Source organism: Salvia miltiorrhiza, chromosome 3 (genome assembly GCF_028751815.1).
Source record: "Salvia miltiorrhiza cultivar Shanhuang (shh) chromosome 3, IMPLAD_Smil_shh, whole genome shotgun sequence".
In the NCBI taxonomy this organism is placed as follows: domain Eukaryota; kingdom Viridiplantae; phylum Streptophyta; class Magnoliopsida; order Lamiales; family Lamiaceae; genus Salvia; species Salvia miltiorrhiza.
Genome location: NC_080389.1, coordinates 21049525 through 21055812, shown reverse-complemented (window position 1 = coordinate 21055812; position 6288 = coordinate 21049525).

The following is a 6288-nucleotide window of genomic DNA, read 5'->3' as shown; positions in this document are numbered from 1 at the left end:
TGTTCCACGGCCTCTCGAGAACTCTCCCCTCCTGATCAGACACATGATAGGCTCCGCCCTTTAAGACTTCGGTGATGATATATGGTCCTTCCCAGTTAGCTTCAAATTTCCCGGTAGCTTTCAGAGCATCCGCGCGCTTGAGTACCAGATCGCCCTTCTGGAATCGGCGCTGCTTGACCTTCTTATCATACCCTGCTTTAATGATGCTTTTGTACTTGGCAGCCTTGACCTGGGCTTCTTCTCGCTTTAGATCTATGAGGTCCAGTTCAAGCCTGCGCAGTTCTTCATTCTGCACCGGATCATATGTACAAATTCGATGTGATTCTAACCTTACCTCTGCTGGAATGACCGCATTTGAGCCATAAACCAAAGTGAACGGGGCTTCACCTGTGGCTGTTTTGGGACTGGTACGCAGCGCCCACAAGACCGTGTCCAATTCCTCTGCCCATCGTCCTCTGCTTCTTTCTAGTCTTTTCTTGATTCCCTCATAGATAGTGCGGTTAGCCAGCTCGACTTGACCATTGGCTTGGGGATGGGCTACTGAGACGAATCTCTGCTCGATGTCCATCCTTGAACAAAAATCCTCGATTCTTTGACTAGTGAACTGTGCTCCATTATCTGATATTAGAACTCTGGGCACCCCGTATCTGCAACAGATATTTTTCCAGATGAACTTTTCGACGGTGGTCTCATCCACCCTTGTTACAGCCTCTGCCTCCACCCATTTCGAGAAATAGTCTACTGCCACTATCAAGAAACATTTTCCTCCCGGCGCTGTTGGCAGTTTACCCACGATATCAATTCCCCATTTGTCGAAAGGATACGCCGAGTACATCACCCCCATTTCTTCCCCCGGGACGTTAATCCTTGGCGCATGTCTTTGGCAAGATTCGCACTTCTTTACATAAGCTTTGGTATCCCTGTCGATGCCAGGCCAGTAAAAGCCTGCTCTGATGATTTTTCTGGTCAGGTCTTTGTATCCTGCATGGTTTCCACAGCATCCCTGATGGATTTCCTTTAGAGCGAATTCTGCCTCCTCCGCTGATAAGCATTTAAGGAACGGGTTCGTGAAAGATCTCTTATAAAGCTGGTTGTTGATCAAACAGAAATTTTCATATCTAGCGTATTTTGCTGTGTCTCCCTCCATTCTTTCTCCCGTACGTAAGAAATGAATAATTAGGACTCGCCAATCATCCCCCACTTCGACGGCGCAGACTTGAATCCCTGGGCTCTTCTTTGGTTCAAACAAGAGTGTGATTTCGTCATTCCATGATTGTTCAACGGCGCTGGCCATCCTTGCTAGCAAGTCAGCCCTTCGATTTTCTTCCGGGGGTACTTGTATTATTTTCAATTCTTCAAATTTTTCCTTGAGCTGCTGCATCCGATCATAATAAGCTCGCATTCTGTCATCGCGAACCTCACATTCGCCTCTCAACTGCTAGGCTACCAGTTGCGAATCGGTCTTGATTATTGCTGTGTCTGCTCTGAGCTCCTTCAAGATATGGGCAGCCCTTATCACTGCCTCATATTCTGCCTCGTTATTTGACAGCTTGTCCTCGAACTTGATCGCAAACTGGTAGGTTCCATCCTCTGGCGATTCAATGTATATTCCGACTCCACACCCCTCTTTGGTGACGGAACCGTCGACCTGCGCCGTCCATGGTCCTCGCAACGGCCATCTCGTGGTCTCTTGAATGAAGTCAGCTAAGGCCTGTGCTTTAATGGTTGTACGCGGTTCGAACGCCACGTCATATTCGCCCAGCTCAATGGCCCATTTTACCATTCTTCCTGCGAGGTCTGGCCTCCCCAGGATTTGTTGAAAAGGCAACGCTGTTCTGACGATAACTTTGTGTGACAGAAAGTATGGGCGCAACTTTCTTGCCGTGATCATGATAGCATAAGTTGTTTTCTCCACTGCAGTGTATCTGATCTCCGCTCCTTGGATGATTTTGCTCACGAAATAAACTAGCTTCTGCGTACCCCCTTCCTCCCGCACTAGCACAGCGCTCAAAGATTCTACCCCCACCGAAGTGTATAGATATAGTGGCTCCCCCGGTATCGGTTTGGTCAAGACGGGTAGTCCTTTGAGATATTCCTTGAGGTCCTCGAAGGCTTGCTGGCACTCGCTACTCCACTCGAATCGACTTTCCTTTCTCAAAATTTTGAAGAAGGGCAGACTTCTTTCTGCTGACCTCGATATGAACCGACTTAGTGCAGTTATTCATCCGTTCAGTGTTTGTATCTCTTTGACGTTCCGCGGCGCCGTCATGTCAATAATAGCTCTAACTTTGTCTGCATTCACTTCTATCCCCTCAGGCGTAACCTTGTATCCCAGGAATTTTACCGACTACACCCCGAAGGTACATTTAGCCGGATTGAGCATGAGCTTGTGTCTTCGTATCACCGAGAAGATTTCCTCCAAGTCGTCCGCATGTGTGCGTGCTTCAGTACTGCGTACCAGCATGTCATCTACATAGACCGACACATTTTCTTTCAATTGATCTTTGAAGATTCTGTCCATCATTCTCTGGTAAGTAGCCCCAGCGTTTTTTAGTCCAAATGGCATACTCACATATGCGAAGATCCCTGTGCAGACTGCGAATGCTGTTTTAATAACATCGTTCTTGTACATCTTAACCTGATGGTATCCTTGGTAAGCATCCATCATTGACAAAAGTTCGCATCCTGACGTTGCGTCTACTAACTGGTCAATCCGTGGCAATGGGTAACAATCCTTTGGACAGGCTGCATTGAGGTCCCGGTAGTCTACACACATCCTCCAAGTCTTAGCCTTCTTTTCCACCATGACAGCGTTTGACACCCAGTCCGGGTATTGCACTTCTATGATATGTCCCGCTTCTAATAACGCCTGTATCTGCTCTCGAATAGCAGCATCCTTTTCAGTACCGAAGTGTCTCATCTTTTGCTTGACTGGCTTGATCGTGGGATCCACGTTCAAACGATGCTCGGCTAGCTCTCTGTCGATTCCTTTCAGGTCCGTCGTAGTGAACGCGAATACGTCAGCGTTTCTGCGCAGGCAGGCTATTACTTTTCTTTGCAATTCTGGCTCCATATGTGCCCCGATTTTAGTGGTAAATCCCTCCTTATCCTTGAAAAGCTCAATAACCATGCACGTATCATTGGTAGTGACGAGGGGTGTTTTATCATTTCCCCCTTGCAGCTCTGCGATCTCTCTCCGCTCGGGCTCTGAAGCCGTGATCACTCCAATTTTTCCCTTCTTGCTTGCCTCTACTTGGTGTACTGACCTTTCTCGCTTTTGTCCGGAGTATTGAGTTAATACTTGTACATGGCATTTCTTCGACACAGCCTGGTCTCCCCACACTTCACCAATTTTGCCTCCTTCCAAGGGGAACTTCATCTTCAAGTAAAGAGTAGAGATGATTGCTTTAAAAGAGTTCAGCGCCGGTCTCCCAAAGATCATGTTGTAAGAGGGTTTCGGTGCGTCGATGACCAAGAACTTGACCATTCGGGTTTTTTTTCCCCATGGTTTCCCTATCGTCATTGGCAACTCAATTATTCCCACCGGTAGGATTGATTCCCCTGAAAACCCATAAAGATGAGCCACAGCGGGCTCTAACTTAGCCTCCAAACCCATTGCCTGCCAGCACTCTAGATATAAGATGTTGACGGCGCTGCCTGAATCAACAAAGATGCGGTGTACCAATACGTTGGCCACATTGGCAGAAAATACCAAGGCGTCGTCATGAGGATAGAATAAAGACCTAGCATCCTTTGGTCCAAAGGATATTATCGGTTCATCGGGCGCGGTGTTGATTGTCATGACAGCTTTGTCATAGTATCCAGATCTGACCGTGCGGGCCAATTGTTTTTTGGCCCTGTTAGATGTTGGAATATTATTTTCTCCTGTAATCATGTGTACCTCTCTGTCATACTGGGCGTGGTTTGCGGGGTTGTGTCTGTCCTGGCTATCTCGCCTATGATTTCTTTTTTCCCTTCTCTCCTCATGTCTGTGTCTTCTTTCCCTGTCCTCATGGTCGTGGCGGGTGTCATCCCGTCGGCGCCGCTCATCCTCCCTACGTTCGTCGTAACGGTTCTCTCTATATGAGCCTCGTGGTCTTTCTATGAATTGATCCAGGAACCCTTTCCTGACCAAAATTTCCAGCAGATGCTTCAAATGTCCGCACTCGCGGGTGAGATGACCGTAACGGTTGTGATATTCACATAACAAATTGTTCCTGCCTGGGGCTGGGGCTCCGGGTTGGTAATCCTTTGGAGCTCTGAAATAATTCTCTTCTTTGATCTGGTGGAAAATTTCGTCTATGTGACGATTCCATTGAGTTGGATTTTGTAAATCATCTCGGTAACCCCCGCGCTCTTCCCTCTTCTCTGTCTGCGCCGTGATTAATGAGCCTGCTCCAGCTTCGATGGCCCTTGTTGGGATTCTGGGAGGTAAACCTCGGTAGGGATTTCTCGGGATGTATTTTTCTCCAGCGTCTGCGCTGTCTTGCTTCTTAGGTTTGAGCTTGTCAGCCTCTGCCTTCCTTGCCATTTTAGCGTCTTCCAGTTGGAGGTATCCCGGTATTATCGTCATGATGTCTTCGAAACTAGTGGGCGGCTTGATCTGGAGTGCCTCAAAGAGCGGGCCTTGTTTTAACCCTCTAGCGAAAGCATACCACTTAATCTGAGATTCGGCGTCTGGTATGTCTAACGCGATTGTGTTAAATCGTGCCACATATTCCCGAAGTGTTTCTTGTGGTTCCTGCCTGATGTCCATCAAGGAAATTGGTGTTTTCCCCACCCGCTTTGCGCTGGCAAACTGTCTCATGAACATGAGATGAAGATCATCATATGAGTATATAGAATTACTTCTCAGATTGTGGAACCATCGCTGGGCCATGCCCGATAGAGTCGTGGCGAAGATCCTGCATTTGATTCCCTCCCCATACTGATGTAGCGCCGCCAGCCCCTCGAAACGAGCTATATGCACCTCCGGATCTGCGGTGCCATCATAATCCAATGAGATGGGGCGGTAATTTGCTGGTAGGGGTTCCAACAATATTTCCTCCGAGAAAGGGCTCTTGTGAGTAGGTGTTGATATAGGGATGTCGGAGTGGTGTCCCTCCCGGTCTCTTGTGAATATGGTATCATTCGGCCTGCGCCGACTTCTTTTGAGGAGCTCCCTCCGAGGCTCTTCAGGTCTCAGTCCGTGCTGGTCGGGGAATTTGTTCACCTCTGTGTTATGATCGTGCTCTCTGAGTTCTGTCTCCAGACTTTTCAGCTGGTCTCGGAGGAAAGATACTTTTTCCTTCAGCCTGTCATTGTCCTTGTGTGCCCCTAAGATGCGCTGCGGAGTGGTCCCGCTGGTTGAATCAGTCACATCTTCGATCTGGACACTGTTCGTAACAAACTTCCGCTTGTTCTTTCCTCCTTCTTCTCCTCTGTCTATTCCTGTTTGAGCGGCCATCGCTGTCTCTCCTCCCCCTGCCTGCGCAGGCGCGGTTGCTGCTTTCTGAGCGGCTATGATTCCCTCTGGCGAGGCTGCTGGCTGAGTAATGCCCAATAAAGAGTGAATAGTTGCATAGTTGAGCATAGCCAAAACTTGGTCATTGATAGGGACATTGGTTGGCCCTGGTGCTGTAGTGATAGTTGCCACGGCGGGCATATTTGCTCCCATATTAGATTGTACAGAAGCAGGGATCATGTTGTTGATCGTAGTGAAACCCGGCGGCGTAAGCCCAGTCAAGTCGACTCCCTTAGTCGATGTGTCGTCAGTAGGTTTGGCAGATGTGTTCCCTGTAGCGGCTTCGAAATCCTTGTTTAGATCCTTGCAGTGTTGATGAGTTGCCATTGTAAAGTACCTGTTCACTGTATCGCAGTAAGATAAGAAATAATGAGTCAAGGTTGGAGAAGTATACCGGCGCAGGCGGGCTGCGCAGATGTCGCTGTGTTATATCGGAGGTAGGTGGGCCCATAAGTATTCCAATAAAAGATAAGCCCCAGAAAAACCCACGAACTTCGGCCCATGGAACGATTCTCGATTAAATGTACGGAAATCCATAGATAGAAAGGAATTTATAGAAATCCTCTTTGCAGTTCTTTCTGAGATGAACATCCCCATCTTCTAGGAAATAAACCCAGAAAAAAGGTGAAACAGAGTTCCCGTCGTTCATAATTAGGTAAAGGACATTTCCGCAACGGAAGGTCCTCTCCGGTAGAAAATGCTCTCGGAGAAGCACAAAGGTTAGCCAAAATAAACAGTGAAACATCAGAAACACAGAAAGAGAGTTACCTCTCTGTATCGCACCA